Source organism: Cavia porcellus, unplaced genomic scaffold (assembly GCF_034190915.1).
Source record: "Cavia porcellus strain 051 isolate PalLab524CR breed Dunkin Hartley unplaced genomic scaffold, mCavPor4.1 scaffold_1, whole genome shotgun sequence".
NCBI lineage: Eukaryota > Metazoa > Chordata > Mammalia > Rodentia > Caviidae > Cavia > Cavia porcellus.
This window is the reverse complement of record NW_026947484.1, coordinates 143243033-143269551: the sequence shown is the minus strand read 5'-3', so window position 1 is coordinate 143269551 and position 26519 is coordinate 143243033. Positions and strand designations below refer to the sequence as shown.

Sequence of the window (26519 nt, the reverse complement as noted above, 5' to 3'; positions counted from 1 at the left end):
AGGTCTGGGTTAAAGATACAGGTTGGTTGCAGAGTGCGGGTGCAAATGTGAAGAGAGTGGATGTTCCGGGGTAGGAAGGGACGTAGATGTGGAGCTGAATGACGATTGGCTATGGAATTTAGACCTGAGGTTTGGTTTGGATGTGCCAAACTCATTGGGGTGAGTTATTGGACAAGGATTGGCGGGAGGCGGGTTGAGCACTCGGTCCTGGGTTTGGATAAAGCATAGGTTCACATTGGAATAATTTAGGTGCTGTAAAAAGAGGGAGCAAGAACGGCCTGGAGCTTTCCCTTCCTGAAGAGCAAAGTGAGTTTAATGGAAGACCTTAGAATGAAAGCGGGATGCGAGACTGAAGGAGGAAGGTTTTAAAAATATGAACGGTAGGGGCTGGTGGTTTAGTTCAGCGGCATAAGCTCCTTCTTGCAAGTGTGCGGTCCTGAGTTCGATTCCTGGTACCGATAAAAACGAAAAAAAAAAAAAAAAAAAAAAAAAAAAAAAAAAAAACAAAAAACTTAAACGGAAAATGGAGAAAAAGGAGCACCGAGATTCACTCTTTTGGGGAGGGCGGTGTTAGTGACAGGCGATGAGAATCGAGTTTTAGATTAGATTTATTTCGTCTTGTGTTTTAAGGAGATGAGAGGATAAGAAAGTGAGAGCAGCATTAGCATTGTTACTCTGAAAGGAAAGAGCAAAACCAAATTTTGTTTTTATTTTTTAATTTTATTTTAAAAAGAGAAAAGTCAGAATAGAAAAACAAAAAGTAAAATACAATAGTTATTTTGCACATTGTTATCTTCAAAAGTGTTGCTCAGATTACCAGATGTAGGCATGCAAAATTGATCTAATCGTATGCGTATTAACTGTTCTTAGAACTAATAGAATTAGTAGTATAGTCATCTTAGCTATCATATATATACGTATGTGTATATATCTATATGTATACACACACACACACACACACACACGCACGCACACACAAATTTTTGTATTTTTCCTATTCCCTTTCCTCCTTTCTTGTATCCCAGTTACTTTTCCTGGTCAGTTTCTTACTCTTACACAATATGTATTGTAGATTTTGGATCTTATTTACTCTTTCTGTTTCTTACACTAGGGAAACAACATGTTATTTTACACATATGAGTTTGATTTATCTCACTTATGAGCATGGTCTCAAGTCACATCCATTTACTGTTAAAAGCCGCAATGCTATCTTTCTTAATAGTTGAGTAGGGCTCCAGTATATAAAAATACCACATCTCTTTTATCCATTCCTCAGTAGATAGGCATTTGGGTTGTTTCCAAGATTTGGCTTTTACAAATTGTGCTGCTGTAAACACTGGTGCACATATATCACTGTGGTATGCTTTCATTTCTTCTGGGAACATGCCCAAAAGTGGGATATCTAGGTCGAATGGAAGCCCTAATCCTAGCTTTTTGAGGAACCTCCAGACTGAGTTCCACAGTGCCTGCACCAGTGTACACTCCCACCAACAGTGGAGAAGAGTTACTTTTCCTCTCAGCCCTGCCAGTATTTGTTATTGGTTGATTTTTTGAGGTTAGCCATTTTTTCTGATGCAATCTCAGTGTGGTTTTAATTTGCGTTTCTCTAATGACCAATGATGATGAACAGTTTTTCATAGGTTTACCATTTATATGTGAGAGGTGTGTGTTCATCTCAGATGCCCATTTTTGGATTGGGTCTTTGAATCTGGGGGGCCTGATTTTTTAAAACTTCTTTATATGTTCTAGATAAAAGCCCTTTGAGGGACAGTTGGCTAAGATACTTTCCTAATTTGTGGATTTTCTTTTCGGTCTCTTGAAAATTTCTTTTTACCTGCAAAAACTTAGTAAGATGAAATCCCTGTTGTTGATTCTGGGAAGTATTTCTTACGCTGTTTGATTTTTGTTCATTAACTCGCTGCCTTGCCATGTTTTATTTTTGTGATACTGGAGATTGAAACCAGGGAGCACTGAGCTAAATCCCAGCCCTTTTGAAATTTTATTCTGAAACGTGGTCTGCCTAAATTGTCTAGTATGACCTTGAACTTTTCATTCTTTTGCCTCAACCTGCTTAGTAGCTGGAATTATAGTCATGAACCACAGTGCTGGGCTGATTGTGAAAAGTTTAACAGGAACATCACGGTCAGTTCTTAACAATGTGAGGTTAAGTGTTCTGTTCAGTTCCCAATACAAGGTTGCTTTTCTTTCATGTCTTAGGCACATTGAGAGCCAATCATGGTGGCATAGTCTTGTAATCCCAAGTACTTGGGAAGCTGTTGTAGTTTAGAGGTGATTGATTATGAGTGGTACTGTAGTCATCAGTGGACTTGTCCACTGCTGAGTGCAGTAACTAAATGTGTTGTTAGCAGGTCAGTGGGGCTGCAGTTGGGTCACTGGGGCCGTGGTCTGGGAGGGTGTATTCCTACAGCCCTTTCTCTATCAGCTTCCTGGGTGCCATAGGATGAACAGATGTTCTTAACCAGTCCTTTCCACCATTCCATTTCTGCTTTGGAACCAGCCAATTTTGGACTGAACCTCTTAGAAAATGTGGGCCAAATAAACCTCTCTCCCTTTAAGTTGTGGGTGCCAGGTGTTTGGTTCCAGAGGTAGAAGGTGACTAATACAGCAGCTTGGGCAGGGGCATTGGGAGTTCAAGGCCACACTGGCTAACGTAGCGAGACCCCACCTCAAAAAAACTGAACAAACTAAAAACAAAAGCAAATCAGAATGCAGTGTATACATACTTAGGAATCATGCTCTGCTGAAAGTGTTTTAAAGCTTGCATTCTTGTAGGGAGAAAGGGAATAAACAGGTAAATATGGAAAATGACTTCAGATTGTGAATGCTATGATAAGCCCCCCCCCTTCTATCTCCCTCCTTTGCTTTGTCAATGATAAGGTGACTGAGTATGTCTGGAGTTGTTTACACATCTTCTAATCTGTTCTATTGATCTTTGGGTCTTTTTTTTTTTTTTTTTGCTAGTACCATGTTGTTTTTATCTCAATAGCTTTACAGTATACATTCTAGTCTGGGATTGTGACATCCCCTGATTTGCTTTTGTTGCCAAAAATTGTTTGCTATTCTAGATCTCTTCTGATTCCTATAAATTTTAAGATTGTTTTTTCAAATTCTGTGAGATATACTGATGGAAGTTTGATTAGAATTGCATTAAATCTGTGTAACAGTTTTGGAACTTTGGCCATTTTCACTATATTGATTTTTCCTACCCAAGAGCAAGGGATATCTTTCCATTTTCTGATATCCTCTTTAGTTTTGTTTATCAGAGCACTGTAGGTTTCAATGTAGAGGTCTTTTAAATCCTTCATTAGGTTGATTCCTAGGTATTTCATTTTTTTTCTTTAGATGCTATTGTGAAATGTGTTTTTTCTGTGATTTCTCTCTCAGTGAGTTTGTTATTCATGTACAGGAAGGCTATTAACTTTGAGTGTTGACTGTGTATCCAGCTACACTACTGAATTTACTTATTAAATTTAGCAGTTTTTTCTTTCTTTCATTTTAGTACTGGGACTCCATCTCAGGTCAGGACCTTGTGCATGTCAGGCAGGCGCTGCGTCACTGAGATATGTCCCTGGCCCTTTCTTTCTCCCTCTCTCCCTCTCTTTCTTTCTCTCTCTCTCTGTCTCTCTTTCATACTTAATTTTGGGTTGCTGCAAATGGATTTCAGAAACTTCCTGTGTCAGACATTCACTTTTCCGTCTTCCACTGAGCTTCATTCCTCACTCTACGTTACAAGGAAAGAAGCAAGGATGGGCATGATAGTGGAGATGATAAACAGCATATGCTCTTTTGAGGACAGGCATTTGAACCCACAAGTTAATGATAATATGGCAGCCTTTCAATAAAATGATTCTGCAAAAGAAAGTGGCAGTTGAAAAAAGCCCTAGATGGGGCCTGGGGATTTAGCTCAGTGGTATAAGTGCCTGCCTTGCAAGCAGGCAGTTGTGAGTTCAATCCCCGGTACCGATAAAAAAAGAAAAAAAGCCCTAGATGTGGGCAGTGCATTCTAGCAACTCTTTGAAAGTACTAGCTCGTAGGTATATTTCCTTTATCCTTGCTGCTTGTTTTCTGAATACAAAACCCAGTATATTCCTTATGTAAATAAATCTTTTTTCAACTCATCTTACAGGTGTGTCCAACTTGTGGGTTGCCTCCCTATCTTAAGTGACACAACTTCTTTCATTTTAAACATTTTTCACTAAAACGAAACCAAAAGAGGCCAAAGTAAGAAAGAAGAAAATATCTACAAAATAACAAACTAGGCAGGCCACAGATTGAACACAGCCTGGGACAAAATATATCCTGAAACATAGAACATGGAAGGCAGTAAGTATAGTTGATTTAATTAATTAATTGATTGATTTTTTTTAAAGTGTAGTATCCCAACTCTACAACTTAGAACAATGCTCCGTTTTTAGTTAAGTGTAGAATCATTCCTTAAGGAAGACGAAAAGAGAATCACTAAGATGAGCTGCTGGTTATTCTCCACGCGTCAGTATTCTTTTCCTCTTTAAAGAAGGAATAAAGTCACAGTCACTGTCACTGTTCATCATCATGAGTCAGCTCGACTCAAGAAGGAGATGCCCAGGAATTTAGTAGAGTACCTTTCTGGGTGTTTCATGGTGGGTCATGAGGGGTGGTCTTGGGTACTGTACATGGTCCTCACTCTGTTCCTCTCTGCCACCTTTGTTCTGCTCCCCGGGTGCCATGAACTAAGCAGCTTTGCTTGGCTGTGCCCTTCCAGCATAATGTTCCTGCCTATGGGACTATGGACTTAGTACCTGGAAGCTGTGAATTAAATTCAACCTTTCCTTGAAGTTGTGGGTGTTGGGTATTGTGTTCCAGTGATGGGAAAGCTGACTAGTAGAGACCACTAATTTATGCTAAGGATATGGTACATGAAGACTAGATCAGCCAAGAACCATATTCTGTCCAGTGGGGTATAAATGGAAGCTGTAGGTGCAGCTTCTGTGTGATATCTTGGAGAAGTAGCAGGCCTTTCTTCTTCCCATGGTTCGTGGTTTCCTTGCCAGTTTGACTATTGCTACTTACTCATTTATTTATTTTACTGGATATCTTACTTTCTTTGTTGCTGAGATAAATACCTGACACCCACAGTTTAAACATTTTGGCTCATATTTCAGGCCATGTTGGACAGCTCCAGAGAAGAAACAGCATAGCAGAAGGGGAAAAACTGCTCACCTCATGACAACCAAGAGCAGAGATGGAAAAAGAGGAGCTGGGAAAGGAGATGTACCATTCCAGGTCAGCCCCTTGTGACTCACCTTTTTGGTCCGAGGGCTACCTCCTAGCAGCAAGTCCACTGAAGCCCCTATCATCCAATCACCTTGCAAAAGCCCCACTTTTGAACACATGAGACTCTTGGGGGACATCTAGATATAAACCATAGCACTGGGGATTTCACTAGGCCCTTTGCAATAAGCTAAATCCTCAGTTCTTGTTAAAAATGTTACTTGAGACAAGGTCTCCCCAGGTTACCCAGGCTAGGCTCAAAGTTTCAACCCTCTTGCCTCAGCATCCCAGAGTGTTGGAAGGGCAGACCTGTGTTTTCATGCCTGGCTTGAGTGAGTCTCGATGAGGACAGACTTTGAATCACCATGTGGAATCTGCAAGATGAAGTTGTATAGAGCAATAGAATGAGAGAGGAAGAACCTGAGTTCTGACATGTGGAGCCCTTATTCTAGCCTGTACCAACCAGCTGTATTTATGTGAAAGAAGAACCAGCTTCAATTTTGCTTAACTATTTTATGCTTTAATATTACAAACAAATCATTAAATCAGTGTGTTTTTAAACATATTATTCATCTCATTAAAAGTCTATCTTTGCAAATTATACATTGCTACTGCATATTCACAATGTGTAATTTTTATCACATTTATATGTGATCCATTTTTAACTCTCTAAAGTTATAAAATGTCTCTTTAAAGTTATATCTGGATGAATTTAGCAAGAAGGAAAATTTAGTTCTTTAACCCATTTGTTTATGATTCAGAGTCCTTTTCTTAATAGTGGTTTTATCCATCTTTTTGTGAAGATTATGTGGAGACTGTAGATCTCTATGCAAGGAAGCAGGCTTCTCCTTGGACCCATGAGTGAAGATTATTCATTCCAGCATCTGGAAATCACATGATTGTTCATTGATTGGTAAGCCTCCATATAATGAACTGTACATTGTCTTCAGTAAGAAACTAGAATGTCTGTCCCTCATGTAAGAATGGATTGTACGCTTGGGCCAATAGATGCCCAACTCTTTGCTGAGACTTTGACCTAAGACTGTGTTCAGAGTCTGTTTATATGCTGATGGTCATCTGGAAAAAGAAGCACCTGAATGACGGCAGTGATACCTTCCATATAGATACAGCGGTAAAATGTATCCTTGGTACACAATTTACAATCTTTTGAGTAGGATGAATTTTTTTTTTTAAGTGGGACCTGAGGTGGAAGCCAGGGCTTCATACAAGCTAAGCAAGTGCTTTACCACTGAGCTACAACCCCAGGCTATACTTTCAAAAAACATTTTTTTTAAAACAGGGTCTCTCTATGTAGTTCAGGCTGGTTTTGAACTCACTATATAGTCCAAGCTGGCCTAGGACTCACAATGGTCCTCCTGCCTCAGTTTCCCAAATGCTCGGCTTATAGCCACGTACCCACACACCCAAGTGATTTTAACTGTTGTACTTCATGTCTTAAAAGATTTTTGGTATTGTGCGAGACCTAATTATTACCAAGTGAAGTGACACTTGCTCTACTAAAATTGCTTGGCTTATGCCTTAAGTAAGAGCAATAGGAAAGAAAGGTCTATATGTTCTTTAAGAAGTTTTTTATTAGTACATGTTTATGTTCATTTTAGGGAATAGGTATATGTACTTAACATATCCTGATTCTTTTACTTCCCTTCTCCTTTCTACCCTCTTCCCTCCCTCCGTCTCTCTAGATCTTTCTCTTAATTATTTTTTAGTTCACATTTGCAATACATAATGATTACGTACATCATAGCTCATTGGTACACGTATGTGACACATCTTAGACCTTTGTGTGTCTTCTTTCCCTCCCTCCCTCCAGTGCTCCATCTCTTGGTCCCTTTTCCATTTGCAAAATGTCTATTTCCCTGTTTTCTTCTATTAATCTTTTATTTTGCTTTTCTTTAGGTCCTTAGCTTATGATGCATTTCTTGTTTCCCTTTCTTATCAGGTCCTTGAGCATATTTATCTTATTTTGAAGTTTTATGCTCTCATTCTGGAATCCCTTCCTTAGTAATCATTCCTGTTCCTAAAAAAGAAAAAAAAAAAAAACTCAATAAACCATAACACTGAATAAATTACTATATTCTGTCTAGTTTGTGTATTCACAGATTATTTGGCATTTAATCTCCTAGTAAAAATTTCTGTCTCCCTAATTTTCATCCTACCTATTTTTGGGCAGTTGAGCTCCATAGTTACTTCTTTGTGTGTCCCTTAACTAAGAAGTAGTTTCAATTATATTTCCTAAATAATGGTGACCCTAAATTATCAATCATTCTCAAAATCTGATAGAGTGCCTGAAACAGGTTAGAAAATTGGATCTAAGGGCAACAGATCTTGTTAGCAGTGATGGCAGAAAATAGGTTAGAAAATTAGGGTAATACACTGACCATACTGAATTTTGCACCTAATTTGCATGAACTGCATCGAGGCTCAGAAAAAAATGAAAGATGAAGTTGATTTTAAGTATACTGCATGTCTTTATAGGATGCCAGTCTTAGTTAGTCAAAGTATTTAAACTTTTAAGAGTTTTTCAGACTATTTATTCTCTCAACCCCTCACCTTCATCCTTCTTTTCCTTTTCTTTGAGAGTCTAGTCTGTCTGCAGAATGGCATTAGTCGTATCCTCCTTGGACTGCAATTATTTCTGCAGAAGCTCTTCAGCCTTAGAGACCAGAGAACAGGGAGTTAACAGTAGGAAGTGACAGGATTTGTTTCTGTCGGTCTCCCACCTCTTCATACTCTAGGAATTGCTCCTGTTGTCTCTACTATTGTTGGTGGCTAAGAGTCCCCATCACAGGAATGGGCACATGCTTCAGGCTGGCTAGTCAGAGCTCCTACCCAAAGCTTTGCATGGAGGTTCATTGTGGAGGTTCAAAGAGACTCTGTATCCTCTGATGTCTCTAAATTGAGAGTTAATGGTGTCATGGTCTGCATGGGCCTAGTGTGCTGGAGGACAGCTGCCATCTTGGAGAAAGTAGATCCAAGCAGCAAGTGGAGGGAGGAAGAAAGGAGGGAAGTGTGGAGTTGTGTGAGTAATGGAAGGGCCGACATGACATCACTTGAAATCTTCTCCAGTTGTCATTTAAAAGTAGTTTGAGTCTGATGAATTAACATTTTTATTTAGGGGACAATCACTGATTTTCTGCCTCTTACAGTGGAAAAACACAGTATTACATTGGGTAACAGTAACTTTCTATGGTTATTCTGACAATTTAATTTGTATTTGTTAGTTGAGTGACCTCTGATGAGTACCTGGGACATATGTAGCGGGACAGACTCCATGTAAATGTTATTGAAAGTGTGGCTGTTAAGACGACTGTGAGGGACATCCCTGAGCAATTGCCTTGGTCACATTGGTGTTTAAAGCATGCACCCAGCAGCTTTCCAGAATGCACAGATAAACGTTGGTTACCTGTGGCCCCTCACTTCCTGGCAGTACTGTTCCAGGTCTTCTGCCCTCTGAAATAAAATGTAGCCTCCTGGCTTAGAATAAATGCCTTATTTCATTTCTTCTTCTACAGTACTGCAAATATCTTGAAATAAAGCTGAGCAATGATTTGAAGCTGTTTCCAAAATCTGATTATAAAAATCTTCCATCTTTTTTTCTAGCTGGGCCTTTCATACAAAGATAGTAAAAGAATAATGGGAAAAGATGTTAGCTTTAACTCAGAATTTCTGGAAACTCATTTTGAGGAAGAATCTATGACACCCTAGAAAAACAGACAGGGCACCTCCAAGGGCCATATCCTTCCATCTGATCTTTCTTTCTACTGCCATCTCTGTCTCTGTGGAGCTGAAGTTCAGAGCAGAGATTTGGATTTTTATTCTTTATTTTTGGTGGTACTGAAGATTGAGCTAGGACCTTGCCCATTCTGGGGTCTATCACTGAGCTATACCCCCAGCCTAAACTGCTAACATGATGCACCTTAAGATGTAAATATTTACCTTTTCAGATGGATCTGATGATTGCACATAGAACAAATCTGGCTCAACATAAACCTCCCTCTGTGCTTTTAGCTTTGATAGCACATCATTCTGACAATGCTGGGCATGTAATTTGATATGAAGTACTGATTATTAATTATAATGTATTAAATTACATTAAAGGGGATATGATTAATTTAATCATGAGAAAAAAGTACTTCAAACCTTTGAGTCCACAATAATGTTTCTTGTTAAGATGGCTATTCATAGGTACCTGTCACAATGCTGAAATCAAGCAATAATTTATTCTTACAATGTAATTATTCATTTCCTCATAGATCTTGCTTTTAGAAATCCAAATCCAGAGAAACATAAGAAAAAATTACCACTAGATCCTTTTGAAGGAATTTCAAGGGATTTCTGATGAAGATCTTGATGGTTTCCCTCTCACAGGCCCTTTGTAGGTCCAGCTACTCCTGCAGGGTGTCTGTTGGCAGCTGCACCCTCTGGCCTGGCTTCTGGTCATAGTGGACCAAGGCCTGCACTGCAGCTGAGGTCGCTCTCTGGCCAAGGCCAGGACTGCGTTCTGTATGCAGGGCAGATCCCCACTGCTGATGGCACTGACACAGCTCAGCACCAGGCTCTCTAGACCTACACATAGAGAGCAAGGGATAATGCATGTTATAACAATAAAGAAAAGCTTCTTACCTGTGTAATTCAGCATGTCATTCATCATATTTTTCTCAAAGCATCAATGTTCTCAGCATCACTCTGCAATTTGCTAGAAATGCAAGTTTGACCTCTGTGTCAGATTTATTGAATTAGCTCTTCCAGTTCAGCAGTATGTGCACGTGATGTATACGCCTGACAAAGATCAAGAATCCTGGTTCTAAATCACGGAGTTCTGGTAAATATTTTCATGTACTTTAATAACAAGTACCATTAGGAGCAAGACTGTATCTCATCATCACTGTTCAAAAGAAGCCTTTAATCACTATTTATGAAAGAAGAGATGCAATCACAATCAATGATACTACCATTTGGATAATAGACTAGACAGTGTTATCCAAGAGAACTTTATGTGTTGATACAATAGGGACTAGCACCTGAGCACACGAACCCTTGAAATATAGCCATGAGATCTCAATTTTTAACTTTCTTGTATTTAGATCAATTTACCTTTAAATTCAAATAGTGACAATTGGGTAGTAGCTGCCATGTTGCAGAATGAAGCCTAGTTTAGGAAGGCAGTTTTGAGAAATAAAACTGGTTTCCCCTTTCAACCTTTACCATCCTTTTCTTTCTTTCTTTTTTTTTTATTTAAGGAGAAAAAGGAAAAAAACAGAAAAAGGGTACAAGTAATACAAAATTTAAAAAATAAACAGTAAGAAATCACTAGTTAATAGATTACATATTCTCATCTTAGAAATAGTTGTTCAAGTTACAAAATTGAAGCATATAAAGTGGAGTGCAAACAGTGAGAGTACAAACAGTTTTGTTCAACGATCCAAAAAACACTCAGTAATATGGTTATCTATCTTATACACTTAAACATATATGCAGTTATTACCTTTAGAGCACTTTCTTTTCTTTTCTTTTCTTTTCTTTTGTACAATGACAATTACACATTTTGGGTTTTATTACTCCCACAGTTCTTATTACTTTTTTTGAAGAGAGTAAAACCAAATGCAACATATCAGAACAGAGTCAGTCAAATCAAAAGGATGGACATAATAGATAAGGTAAAAACAAAATATAAGGTGATCAACAATGGTTGCCATACTGCCTCTTGCTATTTTAAGAAGAATTGGCAATTATAATAAAATTGAACTAAACAGTAAAGAATAAAACCAAAGCATTGGAGACATTACAGGATCTTAAAAGAAAATAATAGTCAACTGGAATGGGCGTCATAATGATTCTTATTGTCTTCACAGTTATGCCTATACTTTCGATCTTGGTACTATCAAGCAAAGCAGAATAGAGGAAAATCAGTCAAAACAAGATGGTGAGGGCAATACAGGATTTCAAATCAAGTTAATAAGAAATCAAAGTAGGTTACTATAATGTATCCTGCTATTTTTTATTTTTCCTTTAATTAAGAAAAAGAAAAAAGGAAATAATTTTAAAAAGGGGGGATTGAGATAAAAGAGGGCATAACAACAGAACAAGCGCAGGTCAAATCATAACCATTTAAGCAAAATAGTGTTTCACTACAAGATATCCTGACATAAAAATAGTTATCATAGTGTCTCTTTCCTTGAAATCTTTGAGTATAACTTCTTATACTGTATCACCAAGCATATCAAGACACTATAAAACCATTCAAGAGAATGACATTATTACAGGATATTTAGAACCAAGTGACAGAAAATGAACAATGGTTTCTATATAAACTCCTTGTCTGTAAAAGTTTTTGCTTATATTATCATATATAATAAAATCCAGTAAGATACAACCTTTTAAGACCAGTGGAGACAGAAGAATACACGTTTGATGGGACTTCAAAACAAGATGACACTAAATCAGCATTAGCTATTATGATGTCTTGTTTTCTACAAAATTGCTGTTCCTACCTTCCGATCTTCTCTGCCTCATTTCTGTTGAGCTCTTTTTCTGTCGTTTGTTGTCAGTTTGTCTTCTTCATTTTGTTTTCTGCTCCATTCATTGTGGCCTCTCTGCCACTATTTCTGGAATCTTAATATTTTCCTTTTTTAGACTATCCTACAGTATTTTCTGTAGAGTTCAATTAGTGGTTGCTAATTCCCCTAGTTTCTCTTTATCCTGGAAGCACCTTATTTTTCCATCAATTTCTAGGGACAGCTGTGCAGGATATATCAATCTTGGATCTTTCAAATCTTGAATTATTTCCCCTCATGCTCTTCGTGATTTGATGGTTTGTGCCAAGAAGTCTGCTGTAATTCTGATGGGTGTTCCCTTGTAAGTTATCTGTTTCTTGTCTCTGATGGCTTTTAATATTCTGTTCTTATATTGGATTTCTGGAATTTAGATTATTATATGCCTGGGTGTAGCTCTGTTTAGGTTGTAGGTGGCTGGAGTCCTGTATGCCTCATATATCTAGTATCTTTACCATTTGCCAAATCAGGGAAATTCTCTTGGATTATTGCTGTGAATAGCTTTTGAGGTCCATTTGTTTGGGTCCCCACTTCTCTTATGTTCTTAATTCTTAAGTTATAGATCCTCTTATCATCTTCTAGTTTTTGTATTGTTGCTGTTTGGTTTTTTTTTTGTTATTTTTAAGAAGTTCTTCATTTCATACTCCCATATTACAAATCTGCCCTCCAGTTCAGATAATCTGCCCTTAGTTTCTTTCAAGCTGTTATGCCAGTTTTCGATAGAGTTTTTAGTTTCCTGGTAATCTCTTTGAACCTGCTTCATGTATTCTATGTTTTCTCTATCTTCTCCATCAAACAATTCTCCCCCTTTTTTCTGTTCTTCCATTCCATCATCTATTTTTTCTTGGGCGGTGCTTAGCATTTCTCTAACTATTCTGCTTATGTCTTGCTTCAGGTCATTAATAACTTTATTCCTGAACTTGTCTATGAGGCTCTGGAGATAGCGCTTTATGTCTATTGGTGCCGTGTCTGCTATTGTATGTTTCTCAGGATTGGTGGCCGAAGACCCTTTCTTGTTGCTCCCTCTTTCCATATTCTTTGTTCCTTATATTTAAGTGTGTATAGGAGGCTGAGCTTCCTTCCCTGTCAGCCACAGTTTGTTTGAATTGCGCCAGCTAGGTGTTTCCGCCCACTGCAGTGTACTAGGGAGACACAGACCTGGGCAACCTGTGCTGGGCCCGCCCCTCCAGGTCAACCTACTGAAGGCTTCACCACTAGGGTGCACCTCCAGGCTCTGGGACCTGAGTTGGGCTAGCCTATTGGGTCTCAGCCAGCAGTGTCTCACAGGCCAGGCACTCCCCACCAATCCCGCTTGAGAGGGGCATATGTGACTGAAGTCATTGCAGCTTCTCGTTCAGGGAACTCTGCCCAGTCCGAGTATGTCCTCTGCTGAAGCCTCCTTCTCTAGGGTCCAGATTCACTCACTCACCGCAGGTCGATGCAGGGCATCCGGCCAGTCCTGCTCCCAACTCCTTTCTTTCTTTCTTTTTTTTTTTTTTTTTAATTTTATTTAAAAGGTAAAAGAGAAAAAACAAAACAAAGCAATGTAAGGGTACAATTAATACAGAACTACAATAAAAAAACACAGTAAGAAATCACTAGTTAATAGATTACAATTATCATCCTAGAGACAGTTGCTCAAGTCACAGTATGAAAGCATACAAAGTGGACATTCAAACAGTGAGACTGCAAACAGTTGTGTTCAATGATCCAACCAAAAACATTAATATGGGTATCTATTTAACACCCCTAAACACACTTGCAGTTGTATACTTTAGAGCGCTTTTTTTCCCCTCTTTTTTACAACAAAATTTACACATTTTGGATTTTATTACTCCTTAGTTCTTATTACTTTTTTTTTTTTTGGAAGAGAATAAAGTCAAATATGGCAAAACAAAGCTGTCAGTCAAAACCAAGGGTAGACATAGCACATGATGTAAAAACAGAGTACAAGGTTATTGACAATGGTTACCATAATGCCTCTTGCTTCCATAAAAATAATTGTCTATCTCATTAGGTATTATAAAGTTGAACAAAACAGTAGAGAACAAGATCAATAAAACCTAAACCTTGTAAACACTACAGGACTTCCAAAGAAGATAATAGTCAAACCAGAATGGGCATCATAGTGAATCTTATTGCCTTCAAAGTAGTTGCCTATACCTTCAAAATTGATACTATCATACAGAACGGAACAGAGTCTAATCAGTCAAAACAAGTTAGTGGGAGTTTTACAGGACTTCAAATCAAGTTAATAGGAAATCAAATAAGTTACTATAATATATCCTGCTAATTTTTTTTGACTTTTCCCCTTAAAAAATCATAAAAAATAACTAATTTTTTTAATGAATAAGGATGAGATTGAGATAAGAGAGGACATAACATCATAACAGTACAGGTCAAAGCATGACAATTTCAGCAACCTAGTGCTTTACCACCAAATAACCCGGTTTAATAGTAGTTACCATAGTGTCTTTGTCCTTGAAATATTTGAATATAACTTCATATACTATAGCTTCAAACATATCAAGTCAGTGTAAAATCATTCAAGTGGATGAAAGCATTGTAGGGTTTTTAGAACCAACTAACAGAAAATAAACAATGGTTTCTATATTATCTCTTTGCCTATAACAATTTTTGTTTATACTATCACATATAATAAAATCCAGCAAGGTACATCATGATAAAACTAATGAAGACAGAAGAGCCATAGTTTGGTGGGGCTTCAAAACAAGATGATAGTAAATCAGCATTAGCTATTATGATGACTTATTTTCTTTAAAATAGCTGTTCATTTCATCACAGGCAATAATATCAAGCAGCCCAGAATAAAGCCTTTCCAATTAATAAGTGAAAACTTTATAAGGCTTCAAGGCCACATAATGGGGAATCATGATTACCATCTACTTTTATATATTTGAATCATTACTTACATTAGGGAAACTATTCGGTATTCACACATGCCAGATTGATTTATTTCACTTATGAGTATGGTCTCAAGCTGCGCCCATTTATTGATAAATATCTCAATGTGATCTTTATAGCTGAGTAATACTCCATTGTATAGAAATACCACAACTTTTTTTTATCCATTCCTCAGTTGATGGACACTTGGGTTGTTTCCAAGATCTGGTGATTACAAATTGTGCTGCTATAAACATAGGTGCACATATATCACTGTGATATGATGCTTTCAGTTCTTCTGGGAATATGCCTAGAAGTTGAATAGCTGGAACAAATGGGACTTCCAATCCCAGCTTTTTGAGAAATCTCCAGACTGACCTCCACAAAGGTTGTACCAGTCTACCCTCCCACCAACAGTGTAGGAGAGTTCCTTTTTCCCCACAGCCTCTCCAGCATTTGTTGTTGTTGGTTTTCTTGATCCTGGCCATTCTTTCAGGAGTGAGATGGAATCTCAGTGTGGTTTTAATTTGCATTTCTCTAATGACCAATGATGATGAACATTTTTTCATGTATTTATTTACCATTTATATTCTTCATCTGAGAATTGCGTATTCATCTTAGGTACCCATTTTTGGATTGGATCTTTGAATTTTGGGGGTCTGAGTTTTTTTAATTCTTTATATGTCCCTTGTCTGAGGGGGAGTTCACTAAGATCTTTTCCCAGTTTGTGGGTTTTCTTTTCACTATGCTGGAGATTTCTTTTGACATGCAGAAACTTTTTAATAAGAAGTGGTCCCAGTTATTGATTCTGGGAAGTATTTCCCATGCGGTTTGAGTCCTGTTCATGAATTCTCTACCTACCCCTATGTCTTTCTACCCAATTTGTCTTCCAATAGACTTAGTGTTTCTGTTTTAATATTTAACGCTTCCCACTCCGAGCTTTCGCGCCTCTCTCCCCGCTGTGCCGACTGGGATGCAACAGCAGCTGCAGGTAATTCTAATCACAGTTTCCAGTGGCGCGGGTCTGGCTTCCATGCTGAGACTTTATCTGTACCTGCTGTATCACCAGGATTGCGTTTCCAGATGGTTTCTCTTAATTTAGTTCGTTCCTGGGTCAGCAAAGAATATCCCCCCTTGCCTGGGACTTCCTGTCCGGCACCATTCCTAGGTTTCAAGTGCAGTTTCTCAGAGAGCCTCCGAGGCTGCTGCTATCTATCTGCCATATTCTTCCGGACTCTCCCATCCTTTTCCATTAAGAAATTTGAATAATAAATTATTTTATAAAGATTGGCGCCATCTACAATCTTACACAACAGAAGCAGTAAATTTACACTTTTCAAAGCTGAAGCTAGGTTTATTGTATTTCTTATTTTTTGCCTTGTCAGAGAGAAAATAAGAGGCAGGGTACTTATGAGGTCTGTTGACCTTGATGTTTCCTGGGAGAATTTTGGTCCTGGAAGAGCTGAAGATGTAAGAAGAGAATTCTGTAACTTGTTGCCTAAATTCAGGTCCATCTCATCATCGTGCAATGTCTCCAGCTTGTGCAGCATCTTTTCATCACCAGGCCTATTGAAGACAAAGCATTTCTTTTGCAGGAAGAACTTCTGGATACAGAGTAGGGACAGATCAGCATTTTTCTCTCCCTCACTGGTGCCTGCAGGAAGATAAAAAAGGGATTTTCTTACTGTAAGGATTTGACCATTGTGGAAAAGTGCCATGTGTTTTTGGCTTTTTTAGGCCAGGTAGCCACAGTTTAGTTTCTGTAGGATGACACATTCTGGAGACAATAAGTAGGTCAATGGTTACAGCACTGCTCTAATAGCATTTATTTTATTTTTATTCTTTTTTATTTTATGGAAAAAAGTAAAACAACATTTCATAATAAAATAATAGGACTAATAATAAAACTAATAATAAAAACAACATTTCATAATAAAATAATAGGACTAACATAATAAAATAATATGTTGACTATTGTTATCTTTAAAATAGTTAATCAGAGTATAAGATATGGGCATAAAAAGTTCTCCAAACAAGCCTGGGGATTTAGCTCATTTACACAAGTGCCTGCCTGGCAAAAGGCCATGAGTTTGATCCCCAGTACCAAAATATATTAATAATAATTCTCCAAAAGACATTAATAGCATTTACTTTAGCAAGATGCATTGGCTATCCTTTTTCTGTGGGCTAAACGTTTCCCACAGTTGGACTACAACACTCCTTTTTTTTTCTTCCTTTTTTTTGAGACACGGTCTTGCTATGTATTTCATGCTGGCCTTTAATTCATGGTAATCCTCCTGCTTCAGCCTTCTGAGAGCTAGGATTACATATGTACACCACCACACATGGCTCACTGTTTGTGCTTTGACCTATTTCCTTGAAATGTGTCTATTGTATTTCATAGTTTTTGATTAAATACAGAGGCACATGTCTTAAGCACATTTGTAAAGCTAATTATAGAAAAAAGAAAGGTAAGAAAGGTAAAAGAAAACAAACATGTTCCTGCCCAGGCATGTTGGGGCATACCTGTCATTCCAACACAGGAAGGCTGTGGTCAGAAGATTGCTGTGAGTTTGAGGCCAGCCTGAATTGCAGAGTGAGACTTGTCTGAATAGAAAGACAGACAGACAGGCAGAAAGAATAAAAGAAAGAAAGATCACACATGTTCTTTATTTGCTGATGAGCATCTAGGATGTTTCCAGAGCTTACTATTGTGTATTATGCTGCTAGAAACGTGAGTATGCACATACCACTACAGTCTGATGACTTCATCTCTTTCAGGTACACACCCAGAAGAGGCATAGGTGATATGACCATCTATCGATAAATAGGTAAAGAAAATGTGACCCCTGTACACAATAGAATTTTATTTAGCCATAAAGAAGAATAAATTTGTGTAATTTGCAGGAAAATCAGTGGCTCATGGAACTCTCATGTTAAGTGAAATGAGCCACCAACAGCAAGTTAAATATCACATAATTTCTTTGATATGAAAAATGCAAAATATAAATTAAAGAGTGAGACAAAGGAGATACGGTAAGAAATAGGGAAGTAGACTTTTGGGGAGTGGGGAAAGAGAGCAAGGAAAGGGCTGAAGAGGACATTGGTTGGGGGGAAGAGTTCTAAAATGATCAATATATGACATAGATGTACAACTTTCCCTAATGTAATTAAGACATATAATAAATACACACCAACAAAAAATAAACCTATTCCTTCAACAAAGAAGAAAATATTTTTAAATGAAATCTATTAATTCAGGTATTAAACATTAATTTCTGAGAGCAGGTAGGTGGCAGCAATAGAAAACAATATAAAAAAGGATAAGTAGAAAACTAAAAAATAATAATTTCTGGTGGTTTGCTACCTCATTTCACCAATTATACATCTCTGCTACCTTGCTTTAGCTTTAGGGCATTCTCCAAGTGGGTTTCAGCAAAGATGCTCTGTCCCTCTAGCTCCAAGTCATGGGAGAAATCTCTCAGCGCCCACACAAAGTCTGGGAAGAAGCTCATTAAGCCAACTGAATCTTCAGTCTCATTGGTGTCAGGTGAGGATTTTGCTCTGATCAGGCCTTTCAGCTCTCTGAAATAGCTGAGGAGCTAAGGAAAACTGGCAAAGATAACAGAACCTCCCATGCCGTATTTATTCAACGAATTCCGAAACCTATATTTGCCAACATGAGTGCCTTTTCTTCAGTAGATACATGAACCTTCTCTGCGCCTAAGTTATTGTTTATGTTTTCTGTTTTTGAGCGGGCTTCACCAGGATCCAGAGTCAGTGGTTGATTTACTAACACAGGTCTTTTGTTTGCTTGTCCTGGTGTTCTAGACCATAAAAAGGATACTGCATCTGGTCCAGGGCCTTATGGTTGATGGCTCCCATGCTGTTGTACACAAAGGTGCTGCTCAGAAGTATTGCCAGGGTGAAGATCCAGGAGTCATTCTGGGGGTAACTCTGCAGGCCAGGACAATTTGGGTCATGAGTGTTTTTTTATTCTTATGTCACTTGAAAGGTCATCAGTGGTAATATTATGCTAATTTATTGGGAATTTTTTAGACTAACTATGTAGAAAAGGATCCCAATGTCAAACAAAAATGTTGTCTGATGGGGCTGGGGATTTAGCTCAGCGGCATAAGGGCCTGCCTTGCAAGCAGACAGTCGTGAGTTCGATCCCCGGTACCGATAAAAAAAAAAAAAAATGTTGTCTGTTTTCTTTGAACTTTAATATTATTTTGATTAGTGTTTGGTTTATACTGACTCTGACCAGGCTTTTATGATTAATGAAAAATAACTGAAAAAAGTTAAGGTAGTGGGTATTCTAAGGTCTTAAAGGAAATTTATTTATTTATTTATTTTTATTTTTAAATTTTATTTAAGAGGAAAAAGAGAAAAACACAAAACAAAACAAAGCGGTGTAAGGGTACACATAATACAGAACTACAAAAAAAAAAATAACAGTAAGAAATCACCTGTTAATAGATTACATATTATCATCTTGGAAATAGTTGCGCAAATCACAGTATCAAAGAATACAAAGTGGACATTCAAACAGAGAGACTGCAAACAGCTGTGTTCAATGATCCAAAAACATTAATATAGTCAGCTATTTAACACCCCTAAACACACTTGCTGTTATATCTGTTAGAGCTCTTCTTTTTTCCCCCTCTCTTTTTTGTAAATTTTTACAAAATTTACACATTTTGGATTTTATTACTCCTTAGTTCTTATTACTTTTTTGGGGGGAGAGAATAAAGTCAAATATGGCAAAACAAAGCTGTCAGTCAAAACCAAGGATAGACATAGCACATGATGTAGAACAGAGTACAAGGTTATCAACAATGGTTATCCTTGTTTCCTTAAAAAGAATTGTCTATCTCATGTTTCCTTAAAAAGAATTGTCTATCTCATTAGATATTATAAAGTTGGACAAAACAGTAGAGAACAAGACCAATAAATCTTAGGCATTGTAAACATTACAGGACTTCCAAAGGAGACAATAGTCAAACCAGAATGGGCATCTTAGTGAATCTTATTGCCTTCAAAGTAGTTGCCTATACCCTCAAACTTGATACTGTCATACAGAATGGAACAGAGTCTAATCAGTCAAAACAAGATCGTGGGAGTATTACAGGACTTCAAAACAAGTTAATAGGAAATCAAAAAGAGTTACTTTTATATATCCTAATTTAAAAAATTTTTCCCCTTAATTAAAACAAACATAAGAAATAACTAAATAATTTTTTTAAAGAATAAGGGAGAAATTGAGTTAAAACAGGGCATAACAATATAACAATAGAGGTCAAAGCATGACTGTTTCAGCAACCTCGTGCTTCACCACCAAATAACCCGATTTAATAGTAGTTACCATAGTGTCTGTCTTTTTCCTTGAAATATTTGGATAAAACTTCATATACTATAGCTTCAAATATTTCCATATCAAGAAGCCCAGAATAAAGCCTTTCTAATTAATAAGTGAAAACTTTATAAGGTTTCAAGGCCACATAATGGGGAATCATGATTACCACATATTTTTATATATTTGAATCATTACTTACATTAGGGAAACTATTCGGTATTCACACATGCCAGATTGATTTATTTCACTTATGAGTATGGTCTCAAGCTGTGCCCATTTATTGATAAATATCTCAATGTGATCCTTCTTTATAGATGAATAATACTCCATTGTATAGAAATACCACAACTTTTTTATCCATTCCTCAGTTGATGGACACTTGGGTTGTTTCCAAGATCTGGTGATTACAAATTGTGCTGCTATAAACATAGGTGCACATATATCACTGTGGTATGATGCTTTCAGTTCTTCTGGGAATATGCCTAGAAGTGGAATAGCTGGAATAAATGGGATTTCCAGTCCCAACTTTTTGAGAAATCTCCAGACAGACCTCCACAAAGGCTGTACCAGTCTACCCTCCCACCAACAGTGCAGGAGAGTTCCTTTTTCCCCACAGCCTCTCCAGCATTTGTTGTTGGTTTTCTTGATCCTGGCCATTCTTTCAGGAGTGAGATGGTATCTCAGTGTGGTTTTAATTTGCATTTCTCTAATGACCAATGATGATGAGCATTTTTTCATGTATTTATTTGCCATTTGCATTTCTTCATCTGAGAATTGCGTATTCATCTCAGATGCCCATTTTTGGATTGGATCTTTGAATTTTGGGGTCTGAGTTTTTTTAATTCTTTATATGTTTTAGACAAGAGTCCCTTGTCTGAGAGAGAGTTCACTAAAATCTTTTCCCAGTTTGTGGGTTATCTTTTTACTATGCTGGATATTTCTTTTGACATGCAGAAACTTTTTAATAAGAAGTGGTCCCAGTTATTGATTCTGGGAAGTATTTCCCATGCGGTTTGAGTCCTGTTCATGAATTCTCTACCTACTCCTATGTCTCCAAGGTTTCTACCCAATTTGTCTTCCAATAGATTTAGTGTTTCTGTTTTAATATTCAGATCTTTGACCCATTTAGATTTTAATTTAGTACATGGTGATAGACATGGGTCTAGCTTTAGTTTTTGGCAAATGGAGAGCCAGTTTTTCTAGCACCATTTATTAAAGAGACTGTCGTTCTTCCAGTGAACCTGAATGGCTCCTACATCAAAGATAAGGTGGTTGAGTGTGTTTGTAGTTGTGGTTGTATCTTCTAATCTATTCCATTGATCTTCGGCTCTGTTTTGATTCCAATACCATGTTGATTTTACTACTGTTGCTTTGTAGTATAACTTCAAGTCAGGGATTGTGATGCCTCCTGCTTTGTCTTTGCTGCTTAGAATTGCCTTTGCGATTCTAGGTCTCTTCTGGTTCCAGATGAAATTTAGGAGTGATTTCTCTAGATCTATAAGGTATGTTGATGGTATTTCTATTGGGATTGCATTGAATCTGTATAACAGTTTTGGGAGAATGGCCATCTTCACAATGTTTGTTCTTCCTATCCATGAGCAAGGGATGTCTTTCCATTTTCTGAGATCATCTTCAATTTCCTTTTACAGTGTATTATAATTTTCACTGTATAAGTCTTTCACTTCTTTTGTAAGAGTAATTCCTAAATATTTCATTTTTTTGTTGCTAATGTGAATAGTCCAGTTTCTCTTATTTCCCTCTCTGTGATTTTGTTGTTCGTGTATAGGAATGCTATTGATTTCTGAGTATTGATTTTGTATCCAGCCACATTACTGAATTTATTTATTGTATCTAAGAGTCTTTCAATGGAGTTTAGGGGGTCTTCTATGTAGAGTATCATGTCATCTACAAACAATGATAATTTAACTTCTTCTTTTCCTATCCTTACCCCTTTTATTTCTCTTTCTTGCCTAATTTCTCTGGCTAGTACTTCCAGTACTATATTAAATAGGAGTGGTGATAAAGGACATCCTTCTCTTGTGCCTGATTTTAAAGTAAAGGCTTTCAATTTTCGGCCATTTAGTATGATGCTGGCTGTTGGTTTGTCATAAATGGCCTTTATTATATTGAGGTAAAGACCATCTATTCCAATTTTCTGTAAAGTTTTTATCATGAATAAATGTTGGACCTTATCGAAGGCTTTTTCTGCATCTATAGAAATGATCATGTGATTCTTATTTTTGACTTTATTGATATGGTGGATTACATTTATTGATTTGCGTATGTTGAACCATCCTTGCATTCCTAGGATGAATCCCACTTGGTCATGGTGTATAATCTTCTTGATGATTTGCTGGATCCTATTTGCCAATATTTTATTGAGGATTTTTGCATCTGTGTTCATTAGGGAGATCGGTCTATAGTTCTCTTTTATAGTTGGGTCTTTCTCAGGTTTTGGTACTAGAGTAATATTTGCTTCCAGGAATGACTTAGGAAGGATTGCTTCCCTTTCAATTTCATTGAATAGTTTGAGGAATGTCGGCATTAGGTCTTCTTTGTATTTCTTGTAGAATTCTGCAGTGAATCCATCTGGGCCTGGGCTCTTCTTGGTGGGTAAGGACTTAATTACATTTTCAATTTCATTAACAGAGATTGGGTTATTCAACAGTTTTACATCCTCTTGATCTAGCTTTGGTACTTCATATGCTTCTAAGAATCTGTCTATTTCTTCTGTGTTATCAAACTTTTGAGAGTAGAGGTTTTCGAAATAGGTGTTGATGATCTTCTGTATTTCTATTGGGTCTGTAGTGATTTCTCCTTTTTCATTTCTTATTGCATGAATTTGAGCTTTTTCTTCCCTTTTTTAAATAAGTTTGGCTAGGGGCTTATCGATTTTATTTATTCTTTCAAAGAACCAACTGTTTGATTCGTTGATTCTTTGGATTGTTTTCTTAGTCTCTATTGCATTGATTTCTGCTCTGATTTTTATAATTTCCTCTCTTCTTTTGGCTTTGGGCTTGACTTGCCCTTCTTTTTCTAGCTGTTTGAGGTGTAGCATCAAGTTATTTATTTGTATTTGTTCTGTTTTCCTGATGTGGGAACTCAGTGCAATAAATTTTCCTCTCAGGACGGCTTTCATTGCATCCCACAGATTCCGGTAAGTTGTATCTGCATTTTCATTTTCTTCTAGGTATTGTTTAATTTCTTCTTTAATTTCTTCTGTGACCCACTGATTACTCAAGAGTGTGTTATTCAGTTTCCATGTGTTTGTGGGATTTTTGCAGTATCTTTTATCATTAATTTCTAATTTCAGAGCGCTATGATCCGATAACATGCAAGGGATGATTTCAGCTCTTTTGCATTTGTTTAAATATGTTCTGTGAGCTAATATATGGTCTATTTTAGAAAATGATCCATGTACTGCTGAGAAGAATGTGTATTCTGATGTTGTTGGGTGGAACATTCTGTATATGTCTATCGAACCCATTTGTTCACAGGTGTGATTCAGTTCTGTTATTTCTTTGCCCATTTTCTGTGTGGTTGATCTGTCCCTTGGTGTCAATGGCGTATTAAGGTCTTCTGTTACAATTGTGTTACTGATAATTTGAGTTTTCATTTCTTATTTATTTATTTATTTATTTATTTATTTATTTTGGCTTTTTCGTTTTTATCGGTACCAGGGATCGAACTCACGACTGCCTGCTTTCAAGGCAGGCACTTATGCCGCTGAGCTAAATCCCCAGCCCCGAGTTTTCATTTCTGTTAATAATTGTTTTATATAACTGGGTGCTCTGGAGTTTGGTGCGTATATATTTAAGATAGTTATCTCTTCCTCTTGGAGTTTTCCCCTTACGAGTATGTAGTGACCTTCTTTGTCCTTTATGGTCATTGTTGGTTTAAAGTTCACGTTGTCTGCAAGCAGAATGGCTACTCCTGCCTTTTTTTGGATTCCTGCTGCATGAAGAATTGTTTTCCATCCTTTGACTTTCAGTCTGTGAGTATCCTTCTGGGTTATATGGGTTTCCTGTAAACAGCATATGGTTGGATTTTGTTTCTTGATCCATTCTGCTAGTCTGTTTCTTTTGATTGGTGCATTGAGACCATTTACATTAATGGTTATTACTGTTAAATGCTGGTTAATTTTAGGAATGTTATCTCTCTGCTGTTGCATCTTTATCTTTCTGTTCTGTTTAATTATTTGCTTTGCTTAGTGATTTTTTCCTTTGTGTATCTAAACTGTCTTTCAATATTTTTTGCAGGGTTGGTTTGGTGTTCATGAAGTTCTTCAGCTGTTCTTTGTCATGGAAGTATCGTATTTCACCATCTATTTTGAATGATAGTTTTGCAGGATATATCAGTCTAGGCTGGAAATCATTTTGCTTTAGGATGTGGAATACTTCACTCCATGCTCTTCTTGACTTTATTGTTTGTGATGAGAAGTCTGCTGTGATTCTGATAGGTTTTCCTTTATAAGTGATCTGTCTTTTCTCTCTGACAGCTTTTAATAATCTATTCTTGTGTTGGATTTCTGGGATGGTGATTATTATATGTCTGGGTGTAGTTTTATTTTGGTTATGACTATTTGGAGTTCTATATGCTTCACTGATCCTAATGTCAGTTTCTGATCTCATGCTTGGGAAATTTTCAGCTATTACTTCTCTAAATATCCTCTTGACATCCTTTATGTTGTCTCCTTCTTTTTCATTAATCCCTATCATTCTTATGTTATTCTTCTTTGCATCGTCTTGCAATTGTTGAATTGTTGTTTCCTGATTCCTTGTTATTTTTAAAAGATCTTTCCTTTCCTGTTCACTAGCTGCAATCCTGTCTTCAAGGTCTGAAATTCTATCTTCACTTTCATTAAAGCGGTTTTTACAACTTTCAGTGGAGTTTTTTATTTCCTGTGTATCTCTGTGCATCTGCATTATGTATTCTGTTTGTTTCTTATATGGCTCGTCTAGGGATTCTATCTTTTTGTTTAGTTCCTCCAATTTTTTATCTGTGTTTTCTTTAGATATATTCAGAATCTCTTTCATTTCTTTTATCATTTCTTCTTTTATCTGGGAGATTTTTTCAAGTTTGAATTTCTTTAAAGCTTCCTGGAGTTGCTTGTCAATTTCAGTAGCTATTGTGTCCGATATATGAGGTGGATGGGATATATTTTCTTCTAAATACATTCCTCCTAGGGTTTCTTGAGATGGGCTGGAGTTTTGAGGTTGTAATTTGGTCTTTTGTTTTGTCGTTTTCCTATATTTCTGTGTTTCAAGTGTTATTTGAAAGCTTTCTCAGGATCTGTTGAAAATCCCCTTCTATGTTTGCAGCTACTGTGACTCTGGCACCACGCTACCCCAAGCCATTGGGCCTGCAGAACCAATAGCCCTCCTCTGCCTGCTCAGAACTCCACAGTTCCAGACAAGCTGGGCCTCAGGGACACTGTGCGCCCACCTGCCCCTTGGAAGCTCCACAGCTCTTCAATCGCAGCCGGGTTAGGGTACTCACCACAGGCCATGGTGCCTCAGGAACCTGCGATCCCTCCCTGCTTGCAGAGATATTCACAGTCCTCCAGACACAGGAAGGGGCCGATGCAGGCACCCCAGATCTGCCCAGCTCCTCCTCTGCACACTGATGGCTAGGCGTGGCAGCACAACAGGCTGGGCTCAGGGGATAGTGTGGGCCCGCCCAGCTGTCGGAAGCTCAGCAGATCTCCAAGTGCAGCCGGGATGGGGAGGCGGATCTCATTTAGTGGTTTCAATGTCATGTGGCCTGGTTAGGAAAGAACCTGGGAGATCTTCAAGCCACAGAATAAAGGAAATTTAAATATAAAAAATTTTCTCTCTGTCTCTCTCTCTCTCTGGCCCTCTCTCTCAGAAGCTAAAACTGGAGAGATTTAGAACAAAGGCTTAGATGTTAGATCTAAAATCATAAAACCCACAAAGGATAACTTGGGTAGAAACCATCGTGTCGTTGGATTTGGCAGTGATTTCTTGATACAACATCAAAAATTCAGCCAACAAATGAAAAAAACACAATAGAGAAGGTGGAAGTCATTCAAGTTGTGCATTAAAACTTTTGTGCATCAAAATACTCTTTCATAGTTTCACAGTTTCATCTGTGAAAAGATGGAAAGTTTGGTGGTTTTGAAGAACAGAGCTTTACAACTTCTATCATAGTTTTTCTGAATGATCCGTAATAGTGGTCTAATATTAAGCTGGAAGCTGCCAGAATGGCTTATAAATTGGAGCCTGAGCATAAGTACCATAAACAAAGGATCGGGAGGGGGAAAAGCCAAGTCTAGAATTGATTTTAAGGGACTGGATTAGTGAATTTAACCTGCTGGCTCCTAGACCTGTCGACCCCCCTGCTGCTGACAGCTCTTCTACTGAACCCGTCCTGCTGCTGACCCACCATCTGCT

The 26519-nt window shown here is 37.6% G+C and overlaps 1 long non-coding RNA gene across 3 annotated transcripts; it reads left to right on the top strand.

Moving 5' to 3' along the window:
- Window positions 1-24: 24 nt before the first annotated feature.
- On the top strand, window positions 25-25933 carry LOC101787071 (uncharacterized). Of its 3 annotated transcripts, none has more exons than XR_010050079.1 (5): window positions 25-159; window positions 4148-4344; window positions 5163-5283; window positions 6075-6184; window positions 25428-25933. It is a non-coding gene; the product is annotated as an uncharacterized LOC101787071 (long non-coding RNA). The 3 variants fall into 3 exon arrangements; XR_010050078.1 differs by lacking the exon at window positions 25-159 and adding an exon at window positions 168-306; XR_002788990.2 differs by lacking the exons at window positions 25-159; window positions 4148-4344 and adding an exon at window positions 168-306.
- The last annotated feature ends 586 nt before the right edge of the window (window positions 25934-26519 follow it).